Here is a 14574-nt window from a genome sequence, read left to right as displayed (position 1 = left end):
GTGTTATGATGGAGAACAATTTTCAATCAATTAATGAGCAACACCAAAATCAAGATAAAATTGAATATAGAGAATAATACTTTTATTATAAAAGAAATAAGTACATCGCTTTTTTATACAGTGAAGTGGATTTGGATGATATAGACTTTATTTTCTATTTTTCTTATAGTTGTTCAGTTCCTCTAGTGCATATGCATACTCTCTTTTGTTTAGGTTATAAATAATATCCATGGCAGATTCCATGATTTGTAACATCTGGTCAATGACTTCTACGAATTTGTCTCTTGCAGTATGTAGATCATCCAGATTGCTCTCAACTTTTTTTGAAAATCTCCTCAATTCAGGCATTCCCTAAAAAATGTCTAAACCAATTGCAGAAACAATATACAATCAATTTTATAAATATATGGAAACGATAACATGAATGTGTAAATATAATTATCAGATGAACTCTCGACATATCAAATTTTTTTTTAATGGTTTTTATATTGCCACAAATATGTATCATCGTTTTGTTTGCGATTTTGCAATTTAGGATACAAAAGATGTGGAACATTTATACCTTCTGGTTGCCTCGGTGGAGAATTATTGTTGTTGAGGTCATTGCTAGTATTTGTTGCAGATTCTTTTGGTTGTGATGTTTTGTCAGCCATTTTCAAATTAAGTTTTGGAGAAGAAATGAACAATTATAGTGTATAGTATATGAAGAAAGTTAAACAAGTGATTGATGTCAGAGCAATATTTATAGGAGAATAGGATACGAAAAGCTGGAATATGAACAAATATCTGGTAATAAATAAACGTGTCGATAAAAAAAAGTGTTAATAATTATTTGGATAAGGTAATACGAAACGTTAGTAGACTATCTGTACAATATTAAAGGAAATCGTAATAAATATTTTGTTAAGTGTGCAACATATTAGTTAGGTAGTTAATAATGGTTCGGTAAGATGTTGAGTTATTGTGATAAAAAAAAACAATATGATTTACTAATAATAAAATCTTATTGATACATTTTTAAAGGATGGACAATAAATATTTTGTCAAGTATCAAAGTAATATTTATAGGAGAATAGGATACGAAAATGTGGAATATGAACATATCTGATAATAAATAAACGTGTCGATTGAAAAAGTGTTAATAATTATTTGGATAAGGTAATACGAAAGGTTAGTAGATTATCTGTACAATATTAAAGAAAATCATAATAAATATTTTGTTAAGTGTGCATCATATTAGTTAGGTAGTTAATAATGGTTCGGCAAGATGTTGAGTTATTATGATAAAGAAACAATGTGATTTACTAATAATAAAATCTTATTGATACATTTTTAAATGATGGACAATAAATATTTTGTCAAGTATCAAAGTTAGAGATGATATGATGATGTCACAATATATTTATTAATTTATTAATTGTGGTTCGATAATATGGTTATGAAACATGCATATAATTCAACTTTGATCTTGTTTGATCAATAATGGTACAAAAGTTTTTTTAAATGTGTAATAGAAATGGTTATTTCTAGTTTTTTTTAATTAAGATTGTAATATATTTAGTTTGATGTTTGTTGTATATGTTCAATTTTTTTAACATAATGTTTGAACAATTTCTAGGGTACTGTATCACACAGTATGAAAGTTGCTCTGGGAAAATTAACAGACATCTAATAACAGATAGACATGTTGATTGAAAAAGTCTTGACAACTTGTAGCAAAACAGTTTGTGGTGTATTAAAGGAGAGTGTAATAAATAGTTAACAATGGTTCGGCAGGCGGGTTTCCAAAATATGTTGTGGTTCGGCGTATAATTCAATCTAATGAATAATGGAATGAAAATTTATTTTTATATGTTATAGGAACAATATTTAGATTGCTATTTGTTGAACATGTTTAATTATTTGAAACTGTCATAATAATTGGTGTTTAATATTGTTCACGTTTTACTGATCATTGTAATCTTGTGATGAATTATTCTTTATAAGTTATTAAATATTTGGATCAATCGTTGACAATTGAGTGAGTTTTAACTTCTATTTTCAGATTAAACTAGAAAGCATTTAAATTTGTACATGTGCAAGAAATTACATACGAAAGTTACTAAAAATTAAATTTCATACAGACTATTTGGTAATCCACGTTACATCTATGACATGTGATATTTTTTGGTGACGTTGATCTGTCCCAGTGTATGTGATTTTGATTCTCCTTGTTGCAAGTCCCAAATATTCGTCTTTTAATGAGAATTGTTGCAGTTGGAGTTAGGGACTTGAATTTTTTCCTGCAATATTCTAGTTTGTAGAAATGATTAGATAGTTTTACTAATTTCATTAGAATTTGTATACCTCTGTTGTCATGTATAGTAAGCAGAGCAATGGCAGTGTGATATATTGCTTGCATGTTATATTTTTGGCAAACTGCAATAAGTAGTTTTAATCCCATATATGTATCATGTTCGATAAAGAACAAATGTGTTCCTAGCAGTAGCAAAGCTTGTTTATTTTCTACTTCTGCAAGTGTCTTTGGAATTGAAAGACCCGTTGTTGTTATTGTTGGTAGCTTGTGTCGTTGTTTCGAAATGTCCATTCTTTGTAATATTTGTTTTATGTTTGCTTGTTTGTTCAGAGATTTGCACCTGTAAATTGTACGGTAAGTAATAGTTTTGAAGCACAAGATTCATAATAGTTAAAAAAAATAATCCACAATTGGGAATCATAATACCATTACCTTATGATTAAGCAATAAAGAATAAATAAGTGTACCAAATATGACTCACTTAAATATGGATCTTAAAATGCATTTTGTTTTTTGTTTATTAGAAAACTATTAACAACTAAAGATGCACATGGTTGCACATGGTTCAGCATAGTCATTTGTATGGTTAACCGTTATTGTTATAAGACTACTGCGAAACAAACTACTATCTTATTGTTATTAGTTGTATATATAACCATTTTGTATAATATCATTTTCTATGTGAGTAAGAAAATAATGAAATCAATAGATTAATGAAATACGATGGTTTTAGTAAAAATTATGTTAACCGTATTGCTTGTAAAGTGATGTGATCTTTGTCGGTTGCTTTTACAATTATTTGTTGTATAATTTCTGATGGTAATTGTAACAGACTTGTGGTTTGTTTTTTTTGTTAATTTGGAAGGAATCATGATGTCTTGGTGTTGTTTTTTGGGTGCAAGTATATGGAAATTATGTTGTCGATATGGTATATGTGGTTTATATAGTTTGTGTGTGGGTAGCGAACAATTTTTTTTTTCTTTCTTTGGTATTTCAATTGCTTAGATAATGTTTTGTTTATTATTAGTAGGAGTTAGAATTCTTATCTGAATCTGGTTTTTAATAGTTTTGTAAATTAATGATGGTTGTATTAATCATTTAATGACAAGTCTTACTTATATTTAAATGTAAACGGTCCGCATTCATGTTAATTTCTATATAGGTATATTAAATATTTGAGATATTTGATTAGTATGCACACAGTACAACACGAGATATCATCAAAATATCAATCACGTCAATCAAAAAGTATAATGAGAAGGGTATTGATGTTATTGATAGATGTGTTCTGTTTAATTAGGAATACAAAAGAAATAGATGGAACATGAATAAAGATGTTATAATAAATAAACATGGTTGTTTAAGAAGAATAATATCTAACTGCCATGAGTTTAATAGAAAGGATGAGAAGAATAAATTGGAAAAATAACATCGATTGTACGATTAGACCACATAATATTCAGGTAGTATTCTCAACTTGCATCAGTGATTTAAGTTCGTATCACTTTAATGTTATGTAAATTATTTATTTAAAATTTAAAAGTATTTATTTGTTTTTTGAGAATACAAAAGGTGCTTTGGAAAAACAAATAAATGTCTAGTAATAAGTAAACATATTGATTAAAAAAACGTTAATAGCTTTTTGGATAAGAGGATATGAAATGGTACTAAATGTAATAAATATTTTGTTAAGTATTCAAGTAAGAAACGTCATGATGATATTATAATATATTGCTTGGATCATGAATAATAGTTTAGGGTTTAGGGTATTGATGTTATCACATAACATAATCAAATTTAATTTGGTTGATAAAAAAAAATGATTTATCTTAACGTGTTACTTGAGGTTGTAAACAAATTTATTTTAATAGAATAAAGTAATTAGATTAAGAGATGATAATTGTTAGATTATACAAGTTTTAGAGTAAATATAACTTCTATATATGTACAGAGTTGTGTTAACATAAAATTAAGAATTGTACCTTTACTATTATTAGCATCAATTAATATTATGAAGATCAATTATTTGAACTTAAAATTTATATTGAGTTCATTTTCAAGTTTGACATTGACTGGTAAATTTTTTTTCTCACAGTATAGGATTCTTTCCAGTCAAGATGATTTATCTATGTAATGTACTTATATAATTATTATTAGTACTCATCCAATGTGTGAAGATGGAACAATTAAATCAAAACTAAGGTGTTATCATGGAGAACAATTTTCAATCAATTAATGAGTAACACTAAAATCAAGATAAAATTGAATATAGAGAATAACACTTTTGTTATAAAAGAAATAAGTACATCGCTTTTTCATACTGTGAAGTGGGTTTGGATGATATAGACTTTATTTTCTATTTTTCTTATAGTTGTTCAGTTCCTTTAGTGCATATGCATACTCTCTTTTGTTTAGGTTGTAAATAATATCCATGGTAGATTTCATGATTTGTAACATCTAGTCAATGACTTCTTTGAATTTGTCTCGTGCAGTATGTAGATCATCCAGATTGTTCTCAACTTTTTTGAAAATCTCCCTCAATTCCGACATTCCTTGAAAAATGTCTAAAACAATTGCAGAAATAATATACAATCAAATTTTATAAATATATGGAAATGGTAACATGAATGTGTTAATATAATTATGAGATGAATTCTCGATATATAAAAAAAAAAAAAAATTTAATGGTTTATATATTGCCGCAAATATGTATTATCGTTTTGTTTGCGATTTTGTAATTTAGCATACAAAAGATGTGGAACATTTATACCTTCTAGTTGCCTCGATGGAGAATTATTGTTTTTGAGGTTGTTGCTGGAATTCGTTGTCAGAGTAATATTTATAGGAGAATAGGATACGAAAAGGTGGAATATGAACATACAACTGGTAATAAATAAACGTGTCGATAAAAAAAGTGTTAATAATTATTTGGATAAGGTAATACAAAATGTTAGTAGACTATCTGTACAATATTAAAGAAAACCATAATAAATATTTTGTTAAGTGTGCAGCATATTAGTTAGGTAGTTAATAATGGTTAGGCAAGATGTTGAGTTATTATGATAAACAAACAATGTGATCAAAGTCAGAGATGATATGATGATGTCACAATATATTTATTAATTTTTTAATTGTGGTTCAGTAATATGGTTATGAAACATGCATATAGTTCGGCTTTCATCTTGTTTGATCAATAATGGTACAAAAGTTTTTTAAAATGTGTAGTAGAAATGGTTATTTCTAGTTTTTTTTTTTTTTTTTTTTACTTAAGATTATAATATATTTAGATTGATGTTTATTATTAATAGGAGTCAGTATTGTTATCTGAATCTGGTTTTGAAAATACAAAAGGTTCTTTGGGAAAACAAATAAATGCTAAGAATAAGTAAACACGTTGATCGAAGAAACGTTAATGAGTTCTTGCATAAGAGGATACGAAACGGTAGCAAACGTAATAATTATTTTGTTAAGTATTCAAGTCAGAAATGCCATAATGATATTATAATATATCATTTGGATAGTCAATAATGGTTCGGCAGTCGTGATTCAAATGGATGTTATCATTCAGTGTGAGATTTAATTTGGTTCGTAATAGAATCAAAGTTTTTTTTTTATGTGTGATAGGAATGTTTATTTATAGACTTTTTTAATTTACATTATTATATATTTAGATCAATGTTTGTCAAGCGTGTGTAGACAATCCAATGATAAAATTGAATATAGAGAATAACACTTTTATTGAGATATTTTTACATGTTTAATATATAAAGAGCTCACTAAAAATTATATTTCATACATACTATTTGGTAATCTACGTTACATCTTGGACATATGATATTTTCTAGTGACATTGATTTATTCCAATGTATACAATTTTGATTCTCTTTGTTGCAAATCCGAAACATTCTCCTTTTAATGAGAATTGTCGTAGTTGGAGTCATGGACTTGAACACTTCCCTATAATTTTTCAATTTGTGGAAATGATTGGTTACTTTCACTAATTTCATTAGAATTTTTACACCTCTATTGTCGTGCATAGTGATTAGAGCAACGGCGGTCTGATACATTGCTTGCTGGTTATTTTGTTTGCAAGATGCAATAAGTAGTTGTAATCCTCTGTTTCTATCATGTTCCACGAAGAACAAATGCGTTCCAAGCAGTAGTGAATCATGCTTATTTTCTGCTTCTACAAGAATCTTTAGAATTGAAAGCCCTGCAGTTGTTATTGTTGGTAGTTTGTGTCGTTGTTTGAAGATGTTTCTTCTATGTAAGACTTACTTTATGTTTGACTGTTGGTTTAGAGATTTGCATCTGTAAATTGTAAGTTAAATAATGGTTTTCAAACACAAGATCCAAAAAAAAAAAAAAAAAGTGTTTTCCAAACACAAGATCCACAACAACAACAACAACAAAAAGAAGGTGTAAATAATAGTTTCAAACAGTTGGTAATCATAATATCATTACATGTATGATGAAGAAGTTAACAATAAAAAAGTGTGAAAAATATGATTCAGTTAAATATCCATTCTAACATGTATTTTGGTTTTTATGTATTAGAAAGCTGTTAAGAATTAAAGACACAAGTGATTCGGCATAATCTGTTTCAATTGTTGGGAGTCAACATATGGTTTTCTATGTGACTAACAAAACAATGAAATCAGCAGATTAACAAAACATGATGATATTAGTAAAATTTAAATTAATTGTATTGCTTGAAGAGTGCTGTTGTTATTCTGAATTGCTTTTGCAATGATTCGTTGCAATATTTGTGATGGTAATTGTTGTTGGAGTTGTCCCCCGAGCCCATAGGCGGTTTTGGGTTTTTCCATGTATAACCGCTGTAGGATTTCTTTTAAGTTACTAATTTCTTATTGGGTTGGGCTTAGGAATAGGAATCCTTGTAAAACTAGGTTTAGTCTCTTAAACTTAGTATATAAACATACTTTTCTCTTGTTATGTGTGTGAGAGCAATTCATTCATTGTAAATGAGAGAGGTGAGGCATATTGCAATAATATTGACTCAGCTGGACGTAGCCCACATTGGGTGAACCAGGGTAAATCGCGCGTGTTTTTTTGTTTGTTTACTGTTTGATTTGTTTTACTATTATATTTTGTTCCTGTCATTGTCTCTATTTCGTTCAATTGTTACAGGTTTGTGGGTTGTGTTTTTGTTCTTCTGTAAGGAATCATGTTGTTCTGGTGGCCTTTTTTTTGGTGTAAGTATTTGAAATTATAAAGTTGTTATGGTGTTAGTGGTTTATATAATTTTTGTGTAGATATTGGATAGCGAACAGTTTTCTGTGTGTTTGGATTTGGTAGATATTATCGTGTTAATTATTAATTAGCGTTGTTATTTTTTAATCTCGTTTTTAGTATTTTTCTAAATTAATGATGGTATTTTAATTTTGTTGAACATTAATTATTTGATTTTGTTATATATATCAGATATCGTTCCTTCATTGTTTATTCTACCAAGAAAAATTGATTATTCTATTCAACGAATATAAACTTTTTTGTTCATAATCATTTAATATTAAGTATTAATTTATCTTAAGTGTAAACGGTTTGCATTCATCTATATCTCTACGTAGGTATATTAAGTATTTGATACATTCGATTAATACCAATCTTTTTAAATTCATATAACTTAATATATTGGATGATTTTTTCTGCATCGTACATGAATTATGTGCATATCTTATGCAGATGTCTGATGCTCCGAAAGTTCTATGAGATAATTGGGCAACTAGTCAAATGAAAGAGGGTGCCTCTGCTATAAGAAGATGGGAGGATCTAGACAGTGACTTATTAGTGAAAATCTTCATGTGTTTTGATGTATTCCAGTTGACTTCAGGCATTGCTCACGTTTGTAATTCATGGCGTTCAGCTTGCTGTGATCCTTTACTTTGGAAAACTCTTGATTTGTCAATGTTGAGATCAAATTTTATTAAAATCCCATTGAAGCCATATGTTTACATGGATGAGTGTCCTGATAAGGCATTGACTCGTTTGTTGAAAATTTTGTTGAGTCTCAGTCGGGGACAAATAAGAACCTTGATTTTTCACTTCAATTTGTATGCAGGGGACGAACAATTTACTTATATTGCTGAAAGGTAATTTTTTTATGTTTCTGTTTAAAACCTTGTTGAAAGGTAATTTTGTTTTTTTATTCTTGCTGTTTGTTGACCGGGTCTTTGGCATTGTCTTTGGTACCAATGATCATCACCTTTAATTTTCTTTTTGGTAAAGTGAATTAGGAAGTAATGCACCATATATTGTTGTCTGCAGGTGCCCTCATCTAAGGCGTCTCGTTATCCTAGCTTGGAATAGAATAAAGAAGGATGAAATTTGCAAAGCAATTCGTACATGGAGATCTTTTGAATCCCTGACAATACCTAGTATAGTAAATCTACCTTATCTTATAGAGGAAATAGCCCTAAATTACAAGAACTTCAGTGAACTCAAGGTCATGGGTCCTTTTGATGTTCTCTTTGCTTCTAGATAGTCAAATTTCTTCCCAATTTGAAGGTTTTGAGCTTGAGATGCTCAGTGATAGTTAAGGATGCCCTATTGCTTATATTGGATGACCTACCAAATCTGGAAGTCCTTAACATATCACATAGTCTTCTTATAGAAGGTCCACTTCTTTCTCCACTGATGCCCAAAAAAATTATTAAGAAGCTAGATAAAATTATCTTGGAGAAGGCTGCTCGATTACATGAGTTCTTAACATGTACTGAGCACTCGTGCATCATCATGTGCTAGCGTACTCCAAGTGATGAAGGCTTTATGAGGTGGTACAAGTATGAGGAAGGTCTATGAAAAATGGATGAGGCTAGGTCTTTTGCTATTTGATTAAGACACTGTAGAGACTGTGATTTTAACATTTTGTTTTGCTTGTATGTAATATATATAGATAATATGTTGTTGAATAAGCATATATAGAATTTGTCCGTTGTGTTTTAGGTTGTCATCCTCCTAAGGCTTTCGTTTTAGGTCGTCAACATTGTAATACTTGCGTGATAATCTTCTCCCATGGGAAAAGTATTATCTGTCTGCATAATTATGTACACATGTTAAAATTTCACTTTCTGTTGTTTCAAATTGATCTTTTGTTATTCATTAATGTTATTTCAAAATGAAGTGGTTTCAAACTAATACACAATTGAGTATTTTATATATTTCAATTCATGTTATTTATTTTGTAATTGTTATTGTGAAATCATTTCTATTGTCAAGTTTAGTATTTGATAGTGAGATTTTGAAGGAATCTTTGAGTTTTGCTTCCTTTATACTTTGATGATAAGTTATAGTAACATTGTTTGGCTGAAGTGGTAATATTAAAGTTTTACTGTGCGCTATCGTTTTGGCTTTGTAAAATTCGTAAATGATGAAAAACGTTGTCGTTTAAAATGTTGTTGATACTTAAAAGAAAACATGCAGATTTAATATTTAGTACTTTACTTGAAGTAAATTTGGGGATTTAGGGTTTTCTCTGTCAGTTTCGGCTTTAAAGGCATTTGTCCCAGTCCGTTTGTCATGTTTTCCACGTCCGTGTTTTCTCATTGACTGAAGTTGAGATAAGTAAAGTAAATTTTCTTCAGTTATAGTGACAATGTTGTTTTTTAGTTTACATTGGTCTAATTAATTTGTCATCAATTTTAACTTTGATTAAAGTGCATGTTATTGTTACAGAGTTCTGAGATTTGTTATTATTGTTATAAGAAGTTGTTGTTAGATGGTTGTGCTGATAATTTTTTATGCTCAGGTTGTTTATTGGTTTCTCTGGTAGTCATGTTGCAATTTACTTTCTCGATAAGTTTACTGCTGAAATTGGTGTCTTTCTTACCACGATTTTGTTTATTTAGGTCAGGTTGTTTATTTGTTGTCCTGGTAGCCGCATTGGACACTACTTTCTCGATAAATCTACTGTTGGAATTGGTGTTTTTCTCATTACGATTTTGTTTATTATCTTGTTGTATTTAGTGTATATAGTAATATTGTCGTTGATTTATGAATTGATGTTATGAAATGCCAGTGGTACAAATGCTTCAGAAGTTACCATCATTGTTATCATGTAATTATCTATTTATTTTTCGGAACAGTTGTCAAGGTTTTGGTATTCTTTGTAGCACGTCTAAGATATTGTTGTTTTAATTTGTGTCTCTATCACATATGAAGAAGAATAAATGTCTTCCAAGTAATAACAATGATTTACAATTTCTATTAAGTTGAATGATTGTCTATTTTCTGTATTTTTATTTATTTGATGATATTATTTTTTCATTGTAGTAATGGCTCCCAAAAACTTGATGAAATTTATTCGAAGACTTGATTCCGAAGTTCTGTATAAAGGAGGATCAAGCAGTGATTCCAAGTCAAAATTGTTAATACCTTTATAGACTTCTATTTTACTTGCTTTAGCCTTCAATTCTGTGAAACCTGATTCTGGTTTCTTCCATGTAAAATTGATTGAAGAAGAAGATAATCAGTCAAAAGAAATTCCATTGCGTAGATTGGTGAAACGGCAGAAAAGTTGTCAACAAGAGGGTTCAAATACGAATTCTGAACGAAAATGGAAAAATATTTCTAAAGAAGAGCTAGACAGCAAAACATTCGATCTAGGGAAAGAGGTAACGTTTTTTCAGTTTATCATGTGAATATATACTTTATTTGGCATGACGATGTTAACGTGGTTTCATTGTTTTTGAAATAGGCTTATGAAGGTTTCTTAGAAATTAGAGAACGTTAGCTTGTTTTAGAAGATGTGATCGTAGATTTGAAAAAAGAAAATGAACATGTGATTTTCGAGGTTCACAAATTGGAAGAACAGTTGAAAATATCAAAGGAGGCATTTGAAAAGGTCAAAACTGAATTGAAACACTGTCAAGAATTGTTTAGAAATGCTTAACAGTCTTTTGCAAATGAGCGGCAGCAAAAGGAAGTCTTTAAAAAGAAAAGTAATGAATTGTCTAAAGAAAATGATAACATCAAATATTTAATTGCACAAGCTGAGAAAGATAAAGAAGAGGATTATGATTCGGTGTCAGAAATGTTTTTGGCCACCAGAAAAGCTTGTGTCAAAGAATTCAAGAACAAATTTCCAAATGAAGATTCTAGTTTTTTAGAGACAATTGTGTTGAAAATGAGAAGATGCCGACTCATAGAGATTGTATTGACTGCAATGCTATTGTAACTTTCTTTGGTCCACTTAATGCTATTTCTTTAAATTTTTAAACTATTTGTTAAATATTTTGATAGTATTTGCCAATATTTTGACAATATTTGCCACGCAAGTTTTTATAGTTGTGTTATTATTATGGAAGTGGAAGCATTCAGTTGATGCTAATTTTTGTGTATACGAAAAAAAGTCTCCAGCCCATGTAATGTATATTTAAAGTGTTTAATAGTCCAATTGATGTTAAATATCTTGACGATGTCTGTTGTGCAAGAGTTTGTGGTTGAGTTGCGTATGTAAAAAATATGCATTTATAACACATAACACATATAATGTAGCATTCATTGTACCTAACAATAATAATTTAGAACCTTTAAATATCTTTGTATCAAGGAATTTATGTTTCTATATATATTTGAACATTTAATGTGACCTTTTCATATTCATATAAATATCTTCAATTTTTCACATTAATCTCTCATAAACAATGTCTTATATTATATACAATGTATCAATCCTTTTTGTTACAAAGAATATTTTTTATTATATATAACATTTCAATCCCTTTAATTAAACACTTCTTTGAAAACAATGTTTGTCAATGTTTCTGCCAGTTCATCTTGTTGCAGGGGTAGCAGAATCTTGATACCTTGTCTTGAGGTTACTCTTGATAGTGCGACGTATAATTGACCATGTGTAAAGATCTGATGTTTCATATACAATCCTACTGTTTTCAGTGATTGACCTTGGCTTTTGTTTATTGTCATATAGAAGCTAACTGTCACAGATAACTGTCTTCTCTTCAATCTGAAAGGCCACTTCATCTGCATTAGACATTATTATTCTGTGAATTGTAATAATATCCCCAATATTTGACCTGGTAATAATCACCGCTTGTATGGACCACTTTCCTAAATGGGTTATAATTAGTCTAGTTCCATTGCAAAGACCATCAGATTGATTCAAATTACGCAGCAAAGTAATTGGAATGCCAATCTTCAGATGCAATTCATGTTTGGGCATGCCAGAGCACATCAAAGAATTAAGAAATTCGGTCGGATAGAGAATGTCATCATCGTTTGAGATACCTACTGCTTGGCAAGTGTTGTCTGAGCTAAAATATGTCTTTCCATCTGTTGGCAGACTCTAGGTGATATAGTCGTTCAATCTATGTACTGTCTCATTTTTGGGTGTCAATATTGCTCTTTCTCTCATATAGTCAATATTATTTATTTGAGCAGATAAATCTAGAAAAACAACATCCATAATTATTTCTTCGTCACTGGTATGTTGATCGATGTTCAAGTCTTCAAGTATTTGAATGTAACTCTCATCTTCTGCAACGTCCCTTCCTTCTCCAATATCAAGTAATTATTTGTCAAAAGTCTTCAAGTTATCCAATTCTGTCGGGTTTACCAAGTTTGTCTTCAATCTCATGTTTCCAAAGGGTAGATGATGATAAACATGCCTGTATTATGTCACGTTTTTTCCCTTTTGGTATAAATGGTAGAATCTGTTTGAAATCACCACCCAGGGCAACAGTGATGCCTCCAAATATTCTACTTGCATTTGATTGATGTTTTTCAAACAAAATATCTTTCAGAGTTCTGTTAAGAGCTTCAAAGCAATACCTATTTGCCATGGGTGCTTTATCCCAAATGATCAAAGCTATTTGCTCTAGTAGTTTTTCCAATTGTGTCCCCTTTTTGATATCACATGCACTTTCCTTAGTGATATCTAAAAGGATTCGAAAACGTGAATATGATGTTCTTCCACCGGATAGTAGCAATGCAACAATTCTTGATGTAGCTACAGCCAGTACAATTTTACTCTCGGATCTTAATTTGGCCATGATTGTTGACCATAGGAAGGTTTTACCTATTCCACCATGTCCGTAAACAAAAAATGGTATTCCACTTTGATTGTTGATAGAATCAAGGATTGAATCGTATATGTGTCTCTAGCCATTCTTGAGACCCTTGTATAAATCACTGTGCATGTTTTCATGCTATCGATATCATAATCTAATTCCTCGACAATTAATCTATTATGTGAATTCTCAAAAATGGAATAGTTTGGAATTGGCATTCCAAGGAAATCAGCTAAGGATTTTCCTACCTTTTTCATCAGCTCTTCATTTTCAAACAATGCATGATTTTGAATATGTTCCTCAGTGCATCTCAATTTTGTCATCCACATTTTCTGTTTAAGAATATAGGGAATGTCTTCAGATAGGCGTTCTGCATTTGCTCTCCACAAGTCTCTTGGACTCACCACTTCATTATATACAAGAATAGTTACAAAAAGTTGTCTTAATTGTCTTCCGGTAGCCCATGTTGATGCTTCATCCAAGCAATCATTTCACTCTTTATCATCATCCAGCAATCCTAATGCATGACATGCATCTTTGAATGTACTGAATATTTCTCCGTTCACAGTTCGAATATCTTCAAATGATATTGCTCCTCTTACTAAGTTCAGAAGCATTCGCAAATAATATTTCTCACCGCTACCTGGAAATGCAAAATACACCCTGCCAATACACCTTGATTTTTATCGTGGGGACCATTTTCTTTCTATATCCTTCCAAACCCATTTGCTTGGAAAATCAGGATAAGTCAATGATCTTGCAGATTGGTATCGTTGATTACACTTCATCCATTTAGTCAAATTTCATTTGTGTAACAACCTTGCTTTCCAAAAGTTTAACCAAACACTTATTTGAATCGAGAATAACTGTTTGTTCGTTCTCTAAGTGGAATGGCAATCTTTCGACAGCTGGTTGTCTGTGATACATGTCAAACTGAAATATCCTCTAGCAAGCTTCCATAGAAGAGATATATATGTAATGTTTTCAATTGAATCAATTAATGTTATATTTATAGCAAAGATGAACAAACAATATAAAAAGATTATATTTGATGGATTTTGTACATTCCTACAGTCCAGATATGCCTTTATTTCATATTTGTTCTGTAAAATCTCGCATTGATTGTTCTATTGACCATTGTTTTCAACTTCCATAGAAACTCTTATTCTGTCCGGTCATTTGTTGACATACTTGATTGATCTATGTTGATTGCATATTTCAATATTTATG

General features: G+C 30.0%; 1 pseudogene; it reads left to right on the top strand.

Annotated features, from left to right (window-relative positions):
• The first annotated feature begins 8050 nt into the window (after positions 1–8050).
• On the top strand, positions 8051–11048 carry LOC116140419 (annotated as a pseudogene).
• The last annotated feature ends 3526 nt before the right edge of the window (positions 11049–14574 follow it).

Source organism: Pistacia vera, unplaced genomic scaffold (assembly GCF_008641045.1).
Source record: "Pistacia vera cultivar Batoury unplaced genomic scaffold, PisVer_v2 Contig372, whole genome shotgun sequence".
In the NCBI taxonomy this organism is placed as follows: domain Eukaryota; kingdom Viridiplantae; phylum Streptophyta; class Magnoliopsida; order Sapindales; family Anacardiaceae; genus Pistacia; species Pistacia vera.
This window is presented reverse-complemented; position numbering and strand designations above follow the sequence as displayed.